This window comes from Phyllobates terribilis, unplaced genomic scaffold (assembly GCF_046119375.1).
Source record: "Phyllobates terribilis strain yellow unplaced genomic scaffold, ASM4611937v1 Scaffold_5__5_contigs__length_657084704, whole genome shotgun sequence".
Lineage (NCBI taxonomy): Eukaryota > Metazoa > Chordata > Amphibia > Anura > Dendrobatidae > Phyllobates > Phyllobates terribilis.
This window is the reverse complement of record NW_027362765.1, coordinates 484,304,353-484,325,733: the sequence shown is the minus strand read 5'-3', so window position 1 is coordinate 484,325,733 and position 21,381 is coordinate 484,304,353. Positions and strand designations below refer to the sequence as shown.

The following is a 21,381-nucleotide window of genomic DNA, read 5'->3' as shown; positions in this document are numbered from 1 at the left end:
GGCTGCAGCGATGTCAACGTGACTTCAATGCTGCAGCCAAAAAATGGAGCCTGGGACAGCGGCAGTGCAGTGGCTTACAGGGAGGGTAAGAAAAGTACAGTTAGTTTTATTACAACCATCTGTATATGTTTTACTGAAAGGGAACAACCACTTTATAATAAAGGAATTTACTAATCAACTGATATCAACTCCATTGATAAAATTTCCATATCGTCGTAACAGATTCAAGAACAATCCAGTTCTACAACATAAAATACTCACTGTTCCATGCATTTTAATTTAGCTGTAAAAGCTACGTGTGTGCGGAGTTATAAAGATGTAAAGCACACAGACATTTCCACTTTTGATTTCTTTTTATTAAAACCAGGAGGTCTCCTTGAGACATGTAGCACTGACAAAAAGATAGCAAGATAAGGAAAGACAGTGGGGAATAGTACACAGATAAAATGCAGCGTGGAGGACCTTGGATGCCAATAAAATCAGATTCTGGAAAAAGCCATCAAGTTGACATAGCCGAGAAACACGATCGACTAAACTAAAGCTAGGAGAAAACAGAAATGATATAAAGGAAAAAAAATGCTCTAAAGCAGATAGATTCTATTGCAACATGTCTTAAGGTGATCTTAAAGTAAGCCCGACTGAATACAAATATGTAACCCTTTATAGAAAGGAGTCCTTCACAGATTACTTCTATCTTCTTAATATTCTGAAAAATACTTTAGAATGTTACAGTATTGCTTCCCTCAGTCACCATAATACACTAAACTGATTTTGGTGCAAATATTAGTATATGTTGAGAAACTGTCCCAATTCTTAGTTTCTGTAACTTGCCAATTACACTTTTTAAATAACAGGCTCCATCTCCATCAGCATTCTACCAGCACTATAGGACCTGATACTTCCTCTCTCTCACTTCCCAAAGAGAATTCCTTCTATTATTGTCCAATGACTTACCTGCACCAAAATAAAAGCCTATTCTCTGATCTGTAATGCCTGTATGCTGTTTGACAGAGAATATAGCAGGAACAAAAACAGACATAGATGGGAGTCACTTAGTGGCTAGCACTTTGGAGTGAAGTGATTTCGTTGGGGTAAGACATACAGTGAAGGAAATAATTATTTGATCCCTTGCTGTTTTTGTAAGTTTGCCCACTGACAAAGACATGAACAGTCTATAATTTTAAGGGTAGGTTAATTTTAACATTGAGAGATAGAATATCCCCCAAAAATCAAGAAAATCACATTGTATAAATTGGATACATTTATTTGCATTTTGCAGTGAGAAATAAGTATTTGATCCCCTACAAACCATTATGAGTTCTGGCTCCTACAGACCAGTTAGACGCTTCTAATCAACTCATTACCTGCATTAAAGACAACTGTCTTACCTAGTCACCGGTATAAAAGACTCCTGTCTACAGACTCAATCAGTCAGACTCTAACCTCTACAACATGGGCAAGACCAAAGAGGTTTCTAAGGATGTCAGGGACAAGATCATAGACCTGCACAAAGCTGGAATGGGCTACAAAACCATAAGTAAGACGCTGGGAGAGAAGGAGACAACTGTCTTACATAGTCACCTGTATAAAAGACTCCTGTCCACAGACTCTCAGAACTCACTCTATCAGAAAGTGCCTCCCTTTTTATTAACACTGGTGTCCACCCACTGGGCTAGTTCTATCATTAACTATTTCCTATCTCATATGTTAAACCTATTATCCTTAACCTATGCCTTATGCTGTTGCTAAACCATTTACTGAATAAGCTTATCCTATACTATACTATACTCATTATGCATTAACACTTCACATGTTGTACATTACCATAATACATTACATAGGACGCAAATCACTTTTACATATAAAACCGCAGGACAGTATTCACATGACTCGTTTGTTGTCTTCAGGGGCAGGAACAGGATAAGAAAGTCCACATCCCTACAGAAGCAGTGTCCGTGCTTCATAATCTGTATACACAGCACTTGTGCAAACAGCAATCAGGAAGGCAAAGGTGGTAATTGTAGAATTAGTTGTGTGAAATGTATGGGCTGTCCAGAACTGGTTAATAATTATGTTATTGTAAATTCAGCTTTATGGAATACTGGCCAAACAGAGCATGGCCTTTATCATGATTAACAAAGACTCAGTGCTTGATGACACAGTCTTCATTCATTTGTGCATTGTGCTCTGGGATCCTAAGTGAAAGTTCATTTGGTAATTGCTGTACATCCAGGCAGTTTAATCAACTCTAATAAGTCAATTTAATTATTTGACATTTTAAAGCTCATGAAGAATTGTTTCAAAAGGTGATGTATCTTTAATTGATAAAAGGTTATTTTGGTGATTTTGCTCTATTAGCCGGTACAAATATTTATGTAGCTCAAATGAACATTTACTTTTATTAAATGAATTTATAGATTCTGCTTTTCCCAAATATCACCCAACGCACAAATTAGAAAACTTGCATTTTAAAACTTCTCTAGAAAATAACATTAGTCATTTGTAAAAAAAAATTTGGGATTCATCAGATTTTACCAGCTGAAAAGAATTATAGGAATCTCTGGTGTATGGTACCCTAAAGTTCTAACACTATGGAAGGCGTGTGGGTTGTGGGGGGTTGCACGAACATTCACCAACTCATATGGTTTCAAAGCATATGTTATTGTTTTAGTCCCGTCATACACGTTAGATAGCAGTTGGTTTGGTATTCCAATGGACCCCAGTGCAAGATTTTGACCTGATTCCCCCCTTTTCTGGTATATATGTTCCTTATCCTGGGCCTCATTGTGGAATATATATCCCCCAGCCTAGTATATATGTCCCTTATCCTAGACCACATCCTGGTGTATATATCCTCCGTCCTAGTATATGTTCTTTATCCTGGGCCCCATTCTGCTATATATATCCCCCATCCTGGTATAAATGTCCCTTATCCTAGGCCCCATCCTGGTGTATATATCCCCCATACTGGTATATGTTCTTTAACCTGGGCCCCATCCAGGTATATATATCCCCCATCCTGGTAAATATGTCCCTTATCCTAGGCCACATCCTGGTATATATATCCCCCATACTGGTATATATGTCACTTATCCTAGGCCACATCCTGGTATATATATCCTCTATCCTGATATTATATATATATATATCCCCCATCCTGGTATATATGTCCCTTATCCTAGGCCACATCCTGGTATATATATCCCCCATACTGGTATATATGTCACTTATCCTTGGCCACATCCTGGTATATATATCCTCCATCCTGATATTATATATATATATATATCCCCCATCCTGGTATATATGTCCCTTATCCTAGGCCCCATCCTGGTGTATATATTCCCCATACTGGTATATGTTCTTTAACCTGGGCCCCATCCTAGTATATATATCCCCCATCCTGGCATATATGTCCCTTATCCTAGGTCACATCCTGGTGTATAGATCCTCCATCCTAGTATATGTTCTTTATCCTGGCCCCATTCTGGTATATATATCCCCCATCCTGGTTTATATGTCACTTATGCTAGGCCACCTCCTGGTATATATATCCTCCATCCTGGAATTATATATATACCCCTCATCCTGGTATATATGTCCCTTATCCTAGGCCCCGTCCTGGTATATATACCCCCCAGCCTGGTATATATGTCCCTTATCCTGGGCCCCATTCTGGTATATATATCGCCCATTCTGGTATTATATATATTTCCCCCATCCTGGGCCCATGTCGCCTGTTCTGCTGCTGTTTTTTAATGCATAGAAAAAAATAAATCATTATACTCAACTTCCCTCCACTCCCCCCACTGCGCTTCATCCTCCTCTAAAGCCGTCAACTGACTTCAGCGTGCAAGCTTCGGGCACGCATGATGTCACTACCATGCGCCCCCAATCACGTGCATGCCAACGTCAGCTGCTGGCCTCTAATTGTCTGGCAGCGTGTATTGCGGTGCATCCAGTGAACGTTTGTGCTGGTGTTGGTGGGTCCCTCACCCTCCATCCGGATGGGCCCGGTTGCAACCTTTATGACTGTGGTCATTACGTCCCTGGCCACAACTATCTCTGTTGACTTACCCTTAAAAAATGCATGCCCTTCTGGGCAGCTGTTTATCTCTTATGTGCCCTGTTTTGATCTGATGTTTGCTATTAGTTACTTTAAGTGACAAACTGCCCCTGCATTGATCATGAGGATGTGTAATCAAGCTATGTGTCTTGTGACACTTTTGGTAAAGAGGACATTTAGTGTGAATTCATTTTTTTTTTCTGGTAGCTTTCAGGCATATACAAGTCACCTATTTTTTGCACAAAGCTTCATCACTTTTCCAAAAAGTGTATGGGACTGGGGCGTGGCAAACCACATCCTAGCATTTCACTGTAATTTAGTGCTGAATCCGGAGTAAATTATAGCAGAAGCTTACTCCAGTGCATAGATAATATAAATTTCAGACACCCGTTGACAGATAACCCATACAATACACCATGCATGCACTTCTTAATAAATTTAGCGCATCTTACCCCTGCAGACTGTTTCAAGACTGGCATAAGAAATTACAGCCTGTGTTATTTTGGCACCAAAGAGTTTGGAAAAATAAGTTATTATTTGAGCTTCCCTTCTAAGTATCTGTTGTGTAACCGCTGCAGTCAATCAGTGGCTTTGTGCTGATTGCACTGATTGGCATCCTTACTTGGTAATGGCAGCCATGATACCATGGGACTGCTGCAGTGGTTACATGCTGACAACTTTGAGGACCACCTAAGCTTCTGTGCCGGATCCTCAGGGGATTGGAGAAGTGATAATTGATTTTTGTTGATATTTTATAGCATATACTGCTGTTTTTGTTACTTTCTAAGGTCAGATAACACCTTTACTCAAATCAAGTGTTTCATTATAGAATGGAAAAATGTGAGTCTTTTATAGCTATGACATAAAGCAAGTTTTCACCCATAGCCAGCTTCAGGACTGTCAATGCTTCTCACACTTTAAACAGCCAAATGATGAAGAACGAGTATGTTTAACCAATTCATGAATGGAAAGACCTCCGCCGTAGCCTTCTGTATATATTTTCAATAGACCCAAAGCAAATAAAGTTGTCTTGCCACATTTATATTAATAACTATTGAAAAAAAGGGAATACAACTTTAATTCACTGAACTCTTTTATCCTGTAATCTTGTACTGAAGATTTGGTACATTTTTTCTTTTTCCGATAATATATTAGTTCATGTTAGGTATGCGTTTTGGATCTATCTCCCAACACACTTCACGAAACAGTTTCTTAAATAATATTTGTGTTGGGTTGCAGTGAGCCGTGCCAATCTTAAGTCAAATGATGACTGCTGGGTGGCCTGCGATGTTCTGAAGGAGATCTAAGACTATTATTTAACAAAATTCAGCCATCAGTAATCTTTTATGGAAACATCTCCGGCTGAGAAATGGCTGTCTTCTGATAACCTGATAACTGAAAATTCATGGGACGATGCATTGATGTTCATTTGTACATTTTCATATGGTATTGAGACAAAGCATCTGCATTTATAATATGAGCACATGGCACCGAGATCTAAAAGCATTATAGACATGTAGTTTTATTATTCAATGCCTTAGTAATAAAGCACGGCAATCAAAAATTGCTACACATGGTGAAACTTCGGTTGATGATTGTGTATCATTATTTGTGTATTTACTGTAAACTGTTATATTGTAGCAATGGATAAACATGAATATTGCAATCTATGAGGCAGTCATATTAAAAGAAGCCCTCCTAAAAAATGTCCCCCCTTAGACTTGTGTATATGTCTATGTGTTCTGTCAGTGCATTAATTTACTCACCTACCACCTACCCAACAGCCAGTGACAAGGCGTACCCCTTTTTTGGATCCCTAACCTTATATGCTTCTTTCGGGCTGTTAGGACCCCAAGAAAGTAGTACGCCTTGCCTCTGGCTGTTGAGCTGTCATGAATTGGCCAATTTGTGCGCTAAGCGCCTTCCTTTTTAGCATATTTTCTATAACAGTAACCCAGTTCTAATTTCATATATTCAATGTTTGCATTTTATAGCATTTCAGAGTTTAGCTGTATTGTCTTAGTTATATTGAATAGTCGTGACAGCTTGCACCTTTTCACACTCGTCTTATTCTGTTTGGAGGTACTAGTCAGTTTTTTGATATTTGTTTCCATTTGGTGTCAATTTTTTGAACAAATGAAAAATTACCTTATGCAGAACTTTTTCTTCCATTCTAAAAAGCAAAGGAAAATTAAACATACCCTATAATAAAAAAAAAAAGGTCCCTCTGCCTCCATTTGCATTAATTACCAAAAAGATCCATTTTGGGCATGAATTTCATTTGTTTGCAGTAACTGTGAAACAAATATGTGAACTTAGCCTTAGGCTATGTGCCCACGATGCAGAAATCTTCATTTTTTGCATGTCCTTGCCTGGAAAAACGCGTGCGGAATTTGACAAGCGTTTTTCGCGTGTATTTGAAGCGTTTTGCACATGCGGCATTGCCTTGCGTTTTTCTAGTGCATTGTAGATGGCAATTCCGCATGCGTAAACGCACAAATAATGGACATGCTGCGGAATTTTCCGCACATCAAAAACGCTGCGGAAAATTTCGCAGCATGGCCATTGAAGTTGCGGAATGACATTGGGGACCATGAGGGAAGGATTATCAAGCATTTTACAAGCATTTACGCTGCGAAAATTCCGCAGCAAAAACGCTTGAAAAACGCATCGTGGGCACGGACCCTTAAAAACAGTCATAACTTTATATGTGGTTTAATGTAAGGACTCTAGTAATGTATGCTTGAAAAGTTTGTAATAGTCTGTACAGTTTGTATTCAAACTATTAAACTTAAGATGGCTAAAAATCATTAGACGCAGCGAGGTAATATGATCTGGTGTTGGTTTCCGTAGATTGACAAAGTCACTTGTGGAATCTTTGGATTGTTCATACCCAGTCATACTTATCAAAGCCATTTGCATATGTAACTGGTGGCACTTAAAAGTGCAATTAGAAATCACAAACTGTGCAGAAAATCATTACAATCGCTTTATTCTTTTTAAATGGTTGCAAATAGAAATGATTGAAATAACGTCTTACTAATGAAGTGCAACTAGTAACAGAATGAAGAATAAACTGCTGGCAATCAATGTGCCAGTGTATGAAACGCGTTCTATTTAAACATCTCCTGTTCTTGTAGAGAGAGAGTGCAGAGGTCATTTGTGAGATAGATACATTAGGACCTGGACTGAGATCCAGCTTGTTCTTTAGTCGGCATACATTTTCATACATAAATGGGGATTTTGTCGAATTTTACAAAAGTGTGAAAGTGTCCTAAAGTGAAGCTAGATATACACACAGGGTTGACCTTTTGTCAAACATGGCAATAATTCAAGAGTTTTACAATCATCTGTATCAGTAATAATCAAGTGGAGGGAGATTTATTAACAGTAATTGATCTGGAAATTTTTTGTTACAGACCTAAAAGTGAAATTTTTCTCTCAGTAAGTGATGGCAGGGACCCCCTGCTTTGAGAATGAAAGGACCACAGCAATGTTCCAGTGCTACATCCTCTTCATAGTTTTTCCTCTGCACAATGACATTTTTAGACATGTGCTTCCGCAAGACTTCATTTAACCCCTTCACGACCTTAAGATTTTCTGTTCTTGCGCTTTCGAGCTAGCATTCATAGGAGATTCACAATGACAAGCATTGGGGTCTTCTGCAGACCCCCAACTGTCATGACAACCCATTAGCTGCAGATGGGCGGCACTTGTGAGGCACTTCTGGCTGGCGCATGCTAAAAGCACTGACAGTGATTGGCAGTGGCATTTAACTGCTTAACAGCCGTGGGTTAATCTCAGATCAGCTGTCATGTGCAGGGAAAGATGTGGGCTCAGTGTCGGAGCCCACATCAAAGGCAGAGACACGACCTTTGACATACCTATATGTCAAAGATTGTGAAGAGGTTAAAGTGTAACCTTAATTTAAATTTTTATCTCATAAATTAATAGTACCCATACAAATAAGAAACTTTGTGTGAGGAGCTGCCCACTTACTAAAGACTATGAGACTTTTCCAGCACGGAGCTTCATTTCCGTCGATATTATTATTGTGTTTATTAGAGATTTGCTTCCTGTGTTTTATTAATGTGCTGCTTGCTTGTCAGTTTATGTGCACTAATTTTACTTGTAAAGTGTCCAGCATTCCAGTAATGTCATCAGTATCTCAGGAGTCTTAACCTATTGTTCAAACAGCATCTAAGCCCATTGTGTGAGGGTTGAAAGTAGATCCGGCGGAGCCGTCACCACAGGGAGTCTCACATGTAGACCCAGGTGATGGGTTTGACCTAAGAAAAATATTTCCACTAATGCACACTTAGCTTTGGGAGGGGCGGGTGAGAGCAGTTCTACCCATTCAGGGGGCTGATCCAAGTGAAAGAGAAAAGAAGCCACATGTTTAGTGGGAAGTTGGTGGAATGTCATCGAAGGGATAGGATCTAGTCTGAGGACCTGGACCATGGATGGATTGATGGCTTATGGAGTATAGATCAGCTGCCGACTGGGCTGGATAAACGTGCTACAGTTGTGGGATCTGTTGTCTGGATTTGTTAAACTTTCTTAAAGGACTGTTGCTACTGGATACCTTTTTTTTAATTGTTTTATCTGTCATATAAAGGATCGTGGACTGTGTCTACAGACTATACTGTCTGGAGATATGAAATCTTTGGGACAACCAAATGTTGGGGGACAGTGAGTATTACCTGGCACAAAGGCAGTGGACATTTACCTGGAATTGCTGTATTACCATGGATGAAAGGAATAAAATATTACTGCATCGTTAACCTGCCTAGGTGATTATTAAAACTCACAATCTCAGATCTGAAATTCACACTTTGTAATATATCTTATAAGATACGATCAGGACTGATCATTCATTTTCAAAATTCTCAATTCACAGGTAAAATCTGTATTCAGTGTAGACAGAATGTTACATTACTGAGAGGAGACGGCAGTTACTACTGATAAGATTCTATGTAGAGGGGAGAGGGGAAGTGAAGGAAGGAGCAAAAGACTCCCTTCTTTCCCCTCTTTTCCCCTCTTTCTCTCCCCTCTAGTCTACATAAAATGTAATCAGTACTAAACACCATCTCCTATGTCAGTAAAGTAAAAATATGTCTTCACTGAATACAGATTTTACCAATAAAACGAGAATTTTGCGAATTAATGATCAGTCCAAGAGGAGAAAGAAGCAGATTTCTCTTTTGAGATATGTTTCAAAGTTTCTTATTTTCATGTGTACTATTATTTACTTAAATAAAAGGTAAAGTGACGGTTAAGTGAATGGGACAAGATGCAGTTCCCACAGTCCTGTGGTTGGAAACGCCGCTATTCTGGGATGGATAGGAGTTCTAGAGGTCAGACTGGTAATCATTTTAAAGGGCTATTTTCAAGTTATGATGTAATAATTAGGTAGAATATTGGAAAGTTTGCAACTTTGTAGTTAACATCATGTTTCTAGGTTGCGCCAGTCTCCTGATATTACAGTATTTGTATGTTGTTGTGTACAGCTCATTGCCAAGGGGATCGACCACCAGAAGGATGGCCAAACATACGCATTACAAACATTATGTCATAGCAGAGAGGCTGTCCAGGATATCAGGATTCAGGAGCGTGCATTCAATAACATGAGCCGCAGCTCGTGATCTGTGCCAGCTCTCACTAGAAGCACCAGACTAATCAATAACCCCGAGGAGCAGCACTGCTCTGCTGATCTCCTATTAGTAAAGAGGAGCCCGCACAACACCCAGCAATTCGGAAGTTTGACAACCTAAGAAGCAGTGCACTCCTCAATAGGCAAGTTGAGAAAAGTCAAGTTGCGAATACCCCTTTAATGATGGCATACCCTATGAATATGCCATCAAACTAAGATGGGAATATTATTTCGAAATGGAAACCAAACTTCATTAATATGTGATAATTTTATTTCACTTTTTTACCTGGCTCCGATAACATTTCCATTGAATGTAGAAACCATCAAAATACACATTTTGTGAAAATTGAAGCAGAAAGCAGTGGAGGGACCAGGAGGATCTTCTGACTGTCTAATAAACAATTTTTTACTGTTTAAAGATCTGACTTTTGTTAGATTTACACTACTTGAATATTGGGAACAATTATGCCCTGGAATGCTCATTTTCTGATTGGCTGTGTAAACAGGCTGCCAATCAACCAACGAACAAAAAAAAAATGACGATTTGTTCCGTGTAAATGGACATGAGCTATCGAGAATAATGTCAGCCTATGCTATGTGCACTGAACAATCTATTGTTGATCATTCAATGTGCATAAGAAATGTGGTCATCCTGTCTAGTCAGGTTATTAAATGACCATCAGTCAGCAAGCAAGTAGCTGATTGGTGGTTCTTTAACACCACAAGTTGGGTGGTCTAACTTTAGTAAAGTCTGGCTAAATTGGGAATGATACAGATTTATAATGAATTTGACAAAGAATTTATAATTGGTGGAGAAAGGAGGAACTTTGTTCAACCTATGTAATTATGTAAAAGATTTTTATATAGACTAGAGATTAGCAAATAAATGATAGTGGAATTGAATTCTACTCGGATTTTACAAAAACTTGCATTCACCAAAATGCAGATTTTTTTGTAATTCGCTTCCACACAGATTCAGCTACATCTTTCCGAACCATACATTTTTTCTTGAATTCTAAAAAGCTTTCAAAATGTTAAATAAAATTCTTATATTCACCAAACTGGCCCCTCTGCATCCACTGTCCTATCCACGCCGTATCTGGAGATCGCCTCCATATGCACTAAAATCCCCGGACCTCTCTCTGGACCTGAACTTTAGGGTTTGATTAGGTGGACCTGGGTTAGGCGCAAACACACGAGAGGTCACTGCGTGACGACATGGTGTGTTGTGACCTTGCTCCCGCATGCACAGATTAGAGATGAGCGTTGTTCTACTCGAACTGTTCGCCAATCTCAAATTCGAGCTGTTTTGGGCGGTGTTCGAGCCGTTCGGCGAACACGAACGATTTGAGAAAAATTCGGCTGTTCGAGGTTATGTTCGATAACTGTTCGTGCACCAAAATCATAACTGGATTTTTTCTCAGTAATGATGAAAATTAATGTTAATACGCAGTTTGAGTGTACAGCGGGGTGGGGGGAGGGGCAGGGGATGGATCTCTGCAGGAACAATGAAGATCTCCATTTTTTTTTCTCTTTCCCGCATTTACAGTGGGGAGGTGCAATCTGTCAGCCTATCAGCAGCGCACACACGGAGCGAACTGCTTTTTTTCACACAAGCAAGGGCATGTGTCATTGCCAGTATATGTCACATGTCCTTGCCCTATAAGACCAAGCCATTTTCCCCGTCGCCACCATTTTCTCACTGCTGCAGCTGCGTGTTAGACATCACCGCTGTTGCTGTGTGCGCTATACCTTGTTAATTTCAAGCCAATTTTCGCACAAATCTACAGATAGCTTGGGAGTAGGGAATAGTTGTGATTGCAGTCCTTTTAAGGACTAGGTTACAGCATTTCCTACGACTTTTATCAGGGAGGTCTGTGCTCTTAAATAGATAGGTTGTGGGAGTAAAGACTAATTGTAATTGCAGTCCTTTTCAGGACTAGGTTACATGAGTTCCTATCAGTTTTTGCCAGGCAGGTCTGTGCCAGTGCTGTGCAAGTTTTTTTCACAGCATTTGGCTGAATCTAGCAAAGCTAATCCTTTTTGGCCTATTGCAGAGTGTGTTAGTCAGTGGAGTAGCCTATCTGTGTTGCAAGATATACCACCTGTGTATAGAATACCAATTTTTTTACTGCACCTAGTGAAGTAAAATCTTTTGGGCATAGCATCATTCTATTAGTCCATCTATACTGACCTCCATCAGGTTGCAAATTGAATATAATTTTTTTCTGCATCTAGCTCTGAAAAAATATTTGGCCTTCTAGCAGTGTGTGGGACTTGTTCTATTAGTCCATCTATACTGACCTCCATCAGGTTGCAAACTGAATATAATTTTTTTCTGCATCTAGCTCTGAAAAAATATTTGGCTTTCTAGCAGTGTGTGGGACTTGTTCTATTAGTCCATCTATACTGACCTCCATCACGCTGCAAATTCAAAATAATTTTTTTCTGCATCTAGCTCTGAAAAAATATTTGGCCTTCTAGCAGTGTGTGGGACTTTCTCTATTAGTCCATCTATACTGACCTCCATCAGGTTGCAAATTAAAAATAATTTATATCTGCATCTAGCTCTGAAAAAATATTTGGCCTTCTAGCAGTGTGTGGGACTTTCTCTATTAGTCCATCTATACTGACCTCCATCAGGTGCAGGAGCCCAGGAAGAAGTGGAGGACGAACTGATGGAAGACTCATCAGATGAGGGAGACCTTGATCACATTTCTGTTGTGCGAGGTTGGGGGGAGAGGACAGAGGAAGGAAGCATGATTGTTACCTCGCCACCAACACAACAGGGACTTGGTGCTCCTGGATGCGCAACACACATGAGTGCCTTCTTGCTGCACTACCTGCAACATGACCCTCGAATTGTGAGAATTAGAAATAATCCTGACTACTGGGTTGCCACACTGTTAGATCCCCGGTACAAAAGTAAATTTGCAGAAATTATTCCTGCCATAGAAAGGGATGCACGCATGCAGGAGTATCAGCAGAGACTGTTGCAGAATCTTACATGTGCTTTTCCACAAAACACCAGTGGTGCACGTAGTGAATCTCACAGTTCCAACTTGCCAACCGTGGGACCGTCAAGTGTTTAGCACTCAAACCGTAACAGAACCACAGTATCTGCTGGTAACATCAATTTTGCGGAATCATTTCACCACTTTTTTAGCCCATCCTTTGCAAGGCCACAGGAGACAAGAAGTCTGACACATAATCAACGCCTAGAGACGATGGTACAGGAGTATCTCCAAGTAAACATTGAAGCCATGACTGTGTCACTGGACCCTTGCTCTTTTTGGGCTTCCAATCTGGATAAATGGCCGGAGCTAGCCACTTATGCCTTGGAGATCTTGTCATGCCCCGCAGCCAGCGTTCTGTCTGAACGTGTGTTCAGCGCTGCTGGTGGTGTGCTGACAGATAAGCGCACGCGGCTCTCCACTGATAATGTAGACAGACTCACGTTCATAAAGATGAACAAATCATGGATCCGAAACGACTTTTCTACCCCTGTGTCATCCTGGGGAGAGTAAAAGCTTGATGATTGGTTAAAATCACCCTACCAACCGTTTTAAGCTTTCAAATTACTAATCATGTTTATCTGTATCTTGGCTGGAAAATAATTTGGGCTTTGTAGCAGTGTGCAGCATTGATTCTATTAGGCCATCTATAATAAGCTCCACCAGATTTAAAATTACTAATCATGTTTATCTGTATCTTGACTGGAAAATAATTTGGGCTTTGTAGCAGTGTGCAGCACTGATCCTATTAGGCCATCTATACTAAGCTCCACCAGATTTAAAATGAATAATAATTTTTAGCTGCATCTAGCCCGGAAAATAATTTTGGGGCTCCAAGATGCGCAAGACACATAAGTGCCTTCTTGCTGCACTACCTGCAACATGACCCTCATATTGTCAGAATTCGAAGTAATCATGACTACTGGGTTGCCACACTCTTAGATCCCCCAAACTTTTCGATCAACCTTTTAATTTTAATAAAGACCAGAAAAATGGTCATTTTTGAAATTATAAGCATTAGCAGGTTATTAGAAACTGAAATCAAACAGTTTTCAACTCAAAACTTTATTCTAGGTGATGTTACATTTTCACATAGGACCCCTTGTTCGAAAGGAGCTTCTGAACTCTCTCGTCCATTGAATTTGTCAGGTTTTGGATGGTTTCTGCTTCAATTGTTTTGCATGAGGACAGAATACCCTCCCAGAGCTGTTGCTTAGATGTGAACTGCCTCCCGCCATCATAGACACTCCTTTTGATGATGCTCCAGAGGTTCTGAATGGGGTAGAGGTCAGGGGAGCATGGGGGTCACACCATAAGTTTGTCCCCTTTTATACCCATATCAGCCAGAGATGCAGATGTTTTATGTGCAGCATGAGATGGTGCATTATCATGCAAAAAAATGATCTTGCTGTGAAATTCACGGTTCTTCTTCTTGAACCATGGCAGGAAGTGCTGTTTGAGAAAATCCACATACATTATGGAGTTCATCTTTAGCGCCTTCAGGGATCCTAAAGGGGCCGACAATCTCTCTCCCCATGATTCCAGCCCAAAACATTACTCCACCTCCTCCTTGTTGGCGCTGTAGCCGTGTTTGCGTGGGGTGTCCATCAACCAGCCATCCTCCACTCCATCCATCTGGACCATCGAGCGCTGCACGGCACTCATCCGTGAACAAAACAGTTTTGAATTCAGTCTTCATGTAATGTTTGGCCCACTGGAGCTGTTTCTGCTTGTGTGAAGTGGATAGAGGAGGTCGACAGGATGGCATATGCACAGCTGCAAACCTCTGAAGGACCCTGCATCTTGTTGTTCGGGTTACGTTGGAGGCACCAGCAGCTTCAAAAACTTGTCTGCTGCTATGACAAGGCTTTTTTGCCGCTGCTCTTTTAACCTGACGTAATTGCCTGTAGGAAAGAGTCCTCAATTTGCCCTTATCAGCACGCACACGTGTGTACTGTGAATCAGCTACATACTTCTTGATTGCCAAGACACTTCATCCTGATCATCGCACAATGTTGATTGTAGTCATGCCTTGACCTAAACACTCCACAATTTGTTGCTTCTCAGCAGCCGACACATCCTTTTTCTTTCCCATTTTGGCAGAAAATGTAGGTTGCTTAATAATGTGAGACAGCCTTCTTAAGTAGTCTTGCCTTTCATTGGACACACCTGCCAAACTAATTAGCACAGGTGTCTGCAATTGCTTACAGTGATATAAAGAGCCCTGACACACATCACCATCAATGAGTTTAACTGACAAACAAACAAATTCTTCCCTTATCACTCCTAAACACTTTTTGCATAATAATTTGGAACACAGTGTACATGTGCTTTTCCACAAAACACCAGTGGTTCACGTAGTGAATCTTACAGTTCTAACTTGCCAACCATGGTCTGTATGGAGTTGTTCAATAAAGGGCCCAAAATTAAGATAACATAGATGGGAGAGGTCTCTATGAAAAGGAATTCCTAAGTATTTGATACCCTGTGAGGGTCAGGCAAAAGGAAAGTTGGACTGGATGGAATCCTATATGGATTTGGGGAGGGAGACATCGAGGGCCTCAGACTTCGCTGCATTGATTTTAAAATTTGACCATGTAACAAAGTGATCTATTTCAGCCATAACAGCAGGGATGGATATATGTGATTGAGTGATATATACTAGGACATCATCAGCAAATAGAGAGCACTTGTACTCGGTGCCTCCCACCTCAATCCACCTAATATTGGGGTTATGGCGAATTGATGAGAGCAGGTGCTCCGTCACTAGGATGTATAAGAGAGGGGACAGAGGACATCCCTGCCTTGTCCCATTGGTGATTGTGAAAGGTGATGAAAATGTTCTGATGCACCCCCTGGGCCTTGGGACACCCGGAGCCGGACCCTTTTTGGTGGATGCTGGTGGTTGTAGTCTTCGTGGCGGCGACCCGGTTCCGTGGCTCAGGGTGGTCAAACCAGTGGCGGAACTATTTATGTGGTTTTGATGTTTAAATGTCCGACTACGCCACCCGTGGATTGCGGTCAGAGTGAACCGCCGCTGCAGGGCAGACCGCTGAGGCTGGTGTTGTGGGTGCAGCAGAGCGTAGCATAACTCCCTACTGGAGGAGTATAGCCTCAGGGCAGTGTATGAGGAGGATGGGGATGATGGTGCAGGGCAGCAGCAGTAACGACACGGAGTCAGTGATGCAGTCCAGGGCCTTTACTCACAGTTCTTATTATCCAGACCACGTCTGCAGGTAACGGCTGCCCACGTCGTACTGTGCTCACCAGGTGAGTGGCTCAGACAACTCCCAGATAACTTTGGAGCGCTTCACAGGACCCCCTTTGTGTGTCCTTTGTCTGGCCTTTCTTACCAACCCTTCTGTCCGGCTGCCTCGGGCCTCCTCTTGGTAAACTTGGCGCCAGTTTCCCTGACCCTATGTGGTGCCTTCCTAGCGGGTGTAGCGAGGGGCTGCGCCACATAAAATGTCACAGCCTCCGGTTTCTAGCTGAGGGTCGTTTCCTGCCTCCACTAGTTTCGGGGACCAGTCTCCCCCTTTGGCCTGACCCCTCCACGCAGGTGGATTCGGGCGTGCGGTGGAGACTCGCCCGTCCGCACCCCTGGGATCCCTTCATTCCTCGTTCCTGGAGCCTTCTCCGCTCCTCTTCCTTCCTTCTCCCTCTTCCAGGCCTGGGCCCCTGTTACTAGGCCCGCCTCCGGAGCAGAGCTCATGCAGAGCCCCTGCTCCCTGCCACTTCTGCTCAGACTTCTCTGCACTGAACTAAGATGGTGCCCACCTTTTATACTCCCTTCTCAATGCACCCAGGAACTGCTTCCTCCCTGCTCCTGCACTACAGGGTTCCCCTTCCTCAATGTTCCCTCCCCCCACTCCAGCCAGGGACAGGGACTGTCGTGCCCATCTCAGAGGCATATTGGTCGCCCTGCCCCACGGCAATGTGGTGTAATGCATGCAGGTGTCGGGTCCTTATCCACACTCCATCCTTACCTGAGAGTGAGATATCACACCTCTGGGTGAGGTGCAATACCTCTGTAGCAACCGAGCCCTCAGGGTGCTACAGTTCCATTTATCTTCAGCCTAGGTGACGTATTGTGATACAGGGCCGTGATTTTGGCTATAAAAGGGTCCCCTAGACCCCTACCCCAAGCTTTTAAGAGAATCATATATGGCGTGCCAGGAGACTCTATGGAATGCTTTCTCAGCATCCAACGAGAGTATCTAATTACAAATTTTTAACTGCATCTAGCCCAGGAAATACTTTGTGCCTAGTAGCAGTGTCTGCTAGTCAGCGGATTATCCCGGCTGTTAAGCAAGCTACACGACCTGTAGTTTGAACACTTAATTTTTTCAAAGGAAATGCTTCGGGACCACGGGATACTCAGTGAAGAGCATCAGGAGGCACCCCAAGGCATAGGGGCTGGGACTGGCAGTAGGATGCCTTGCGGTGGACAGCCGAGCTCGATCCTTATAAAAGCTTTTTAACTGCAGCAGCTTTAGTGGACGCTACTGGAGCTGGAATTACGCGGCTGCTGGCATGAGACTTGCCCTCCAATAGATTCTTGTAAATGGATTTAAAGTGTATTCATTCAAATTAGAGAGACAATTTAAATTAAAAAGCTTAGCGCTGCCTCCACCACAGGGGGGCTCGCTCGACCCACCAGCGGACAGGCACCAGTATTGGGAGAGGGGGGCTGGCCGTCAGGGTTCACCGCGGCTCTGGCACAAACCTGGCAACACGGAGGTGGCACGGGCAGGAGCGGACTGAACGTGTCGGCTTCTCACTTTTTGGATTTTAGAAGGGCATGACATGCCTATATCTGTGTCTCCCCCTCCTTTTACTCCTCCACCTCTTTTCTTTTCGCATGACTATATGTACTTGTCACTTTTCCATTTGTTAGTTGTGTCTTCTGAGCAGTTTGTCAGCTTTTGGACACCTTTGAAGGTGTTTTCTATGTGTTTCTATGTGTTTTTGTTTGCCTGCCATTGGTTTTAACGGTGTTCGAAGGTGTTCGACGAACAGTTCGGCGAACACACGGGTGTTCGATGAACCGAACCGAACTCGAACACTACGGGGGTGGCTCAACACTAGCACAGATCCCTACCGGGTCCCACCAAAGCCGGAAATCCTGGCCTTGATTTCAGCGCAAGCACCAACGATCTGAAGATATGGCGAGGAATGGATGGGCGATGGTGATGAGTGGAGAGGACAGAGAGGTGAGCAGAAACGTGACTAAAAGGATTTTCTTTATTTTTTTCATCTTCCGTTTATTATGTTGTGGTGTCTGAATAGTCCCTAGAGCATAATAAGGGACATTAAATTTAAAGATAATAACTTTTTAGTAAGTCTAATTTTCTGGTAAGAAAAGCACGAACTGGTGAATTCGAATTTTGCCCGACCCTCTCATCTCTAGCATAGACTCAGAATTGCCAGCAATGAAGACACAAAATGTCTTAGAACAATTGAAAAGATCTTTTAACAGTGAAACACAAGCAGAGACGACTTACCTTTCACAGGTTATAGGTTATCCTGTGTCACTGCTCATGCAACCTGCAATCTCGGTGAGATAATATTTTATAAATTGGAGCTTTATGTAATAAAGAAGTTCTATTTTACAGATAAATCTCTGTGAATGCAAGTTTTAAACTATTTGCAGTAAACATTCGGGTCGGCTCCAGGATTTCTTTCACCTCGGTTGACAATAGTATTTTTGGTTTAATTTCACTTGCCCTTTAGGAGCGGTGTGCGCAGCGGCTCCTCACCTGTCATCCTCGTGACAGCGCTGATGTTATTGCTTTCTGACATTTTAGATATACAGTATAAACAAGTGGTTTGAAACAAGTTTTCTATCAAAAATCATAAAGTTTTTTGAAAACTTGTTGAAAAATTGTTTGATGTGTGATGTTTCTTTGGTGTCTAACATTGAATTTAAAATAGTGTCTTACATTGGCTTGTCAATCTTGGCGTACCAGTATCTTAATGATGTAGCTGCTGTTGTAATAGGTTCATACAGAGGTGTAGCTCAAAGCCCGAACCTCCTGAAATAGTATATTATGTGTACAACTACACCCATTATATGTATATTCTACAATAAAATATGATGGCATTGGGGGCGGCTCATAAACTTATTGCACGTTAATGATAGACTTGGTAAAAACTATCTGAGACAACCATCCATTGAACCATGGACCACATAGTCTTTTCAAGTAGGCACAATACATAGTGGAACTTGCTTGAGTGGGACACAGAAGTGCACAAATAGGGTGATACCCCAATGGCAGATAGCAGAGATATGTGTGGTCATGCTCGTCTAGGAGTGTTGTGACAAGGCACAACTTCTGTGAAGGTGTTTGAGCCAACTGCTGCCTCGTGGCTTGCAGAATCCTCCAGAGTGTGGTTTTGTCTTGAAAAGGGTGTTGAACCGGAGGTGAAACTTGTATACGACAAAAAAAATGTTGTTATCTCGTCTGAAAATGTTTTATTCTATCAGTGCAGCTCTTTTACCCGTGTTTTATCCATGTCTGCAATAAAACAGAGATGAACAGATTTTCCTGAAACATAAGCTATTTTTTGTCTAGTAAGAGTGATCTATCAAAATATGGATGTAACAGTGTCCGCTTATCATTAAGCATTTACTGCATTATTTTAATGGATAATTTAAGGGGTTTTTCACTATTTGTTCCATCCTAAGGATAGGTTATTGATATAAGACTGGTGGAGGTCCGACACCAAGTGATTAGCTATAAACAACTCCGTGCGAGTTGTGCGAAGCGGAAAACATCCTCAGCTCTGTACACCATTTAGTCCCTGCTGCCGAGTGCTGCAGATCAGCTGTTATTCTTTTCATTAAGAACTGATCACAGCAGCAGCGACTGACCAGTGTAGAGAGCCATAGTTGGACTATGGTTAGAGCTGACAGATGTCTGACCCTAACAGATCTTCTATAATGATGACTTATCCTTAGGATAGATCAATATAAGTACTGGAAAACTCTTTTAATTATGTTGTCCTCCATGTGTCACGGGTGTGTCAGAAGTGACAGACAGTCTCTCTGCAGTTGGTTGCAGAAGATCTCTTCGTTTGGCATTACAGACATCTTCTTAGCTGTCTCACTCTAGGACCCAGCGGCTACCTCCCTCCGGCTAATTGACACCCAGGCTTGGTGTTTAAATACTGGCTGTTGCTAAAGGGTGGTGCAGGTTAGTCAAGCCAGTCACTTTGATGTCTTTTATACCTGCACTTCCTACTTTTCATCTTCTAGAATGAGACACGATAAGCAAAATAGAACTGGAAGAACCCATTAATCTAGCATATCTTGCTGGCTGTGAAAACAGTGGGCAAGATTTTAGTAAAAAATGTAACATTTACATTGGAGCATCATAAAACAATTTTAAATAGATGTTGGCAAGTACCAGCTGACAAATCATTATCTGTGATGTCAAGATGAAAAGAAGAACAAAACAGAAAAGAACAATGACAATTTTTGAATCTTAGAAATATTTTTTTACAAAGAAAAGTCAGAAAAAACAAGAAAGTGTTTCATTTGGCATGGATTTATCGAGAGGACATTCTACCTCATAAGAAGATACCAGTGTTGGCACATAGTTGGTATGGGATCTGGTAAAGATTTTTCTTTGGAGCCCAGGCAATAAAAGTTGCTCCTCTGGGTTAATCACTGTCATCTTGTGCAATTTTCACGTAGTTGACGGCAATAAACACGATAGAAAGTAGACTGAAATTATGCGATCTAGGGGAAAGATCATAGTCTGAATTTTTAATTCTATAATATTCACTTACAAGGTTCAGATCGAGAGACATTAATATCAGATTTCAGACTATAGACTTCAATACCAGTGTTAAATGCACTGAATCCAATAGTATGAATAAAATATTATGTGTATGAGCGCTGTTATCCTTTTCAATATTACATCTAGTAGAGTTGCATCTAATTCCATTTAATAAATCTCAGTCAGAGGGATGTAGCAGAGATATGTGATATAGTTGTCTAGGGTTAAAGGGATCCTGCTCCTTGCTGAGTATATAGACTGTATTTAGCGGTATTTTTATGATGTCTACTCCAAGGGCATTCATTTCTGTATTCTGCATGTGGGAAAAATGCTGTAAAAAATGTCTCTGTACTATTAAATTAATAAAAACAATAATTTATGCTTTTTAACCTTGAGCTTTGCTCATTATCTTCCTTTCTACATAAAATGTTCTCTTCTGATTGGTCTTTTGTGGAAATGTGTTCCAGGATTTAAAAAACAAATCTGTCTAGCTAAAATATGGCAGCTTAAATCCTAATTTAACTTTTTCCAAAGAGCTAACTAACTCTTGATATAGGCACAATTATTATATTTCGCAAATTACGAAGATTAGATGAGATTTAATATTGCTGTCTTAAATTAAGGCAACTTAAAACTAGACCAGATGGGCGGAAAATCCTCCTAATTTATTGCACTGACACGCGCAATGTGTTCAGCTAGCAAGACATGTTAGATACTGGCTTATTTTAGTCTGATATTTTTTCCAAAATTTTGGTGCAATGTTGATGTTTTTTGATGCATATTTTTCTCTTCTGTACTCTCTTGTATCAATATTGTGGCGAACGTCATTAATAAATTTTGGACTTCTCTTTGACATCCCCTCCT

General features: G+C 41.3%; 1 protein-coding gene across 5 annotated transcripts in view; it reads left to right on the top strand.

Annotated features, from left to right (window-relative positions):
• Positions 1 to 21,381, top strand: part of PRKG1 (protein kinase cGMP-dependent 1) — a 1,639,061-nt gene that overhangs the window by 674,219 nt on the left and 943,461 nt on the right. The gene's annotated exons all lie outside the window — the stretch shown is intronic.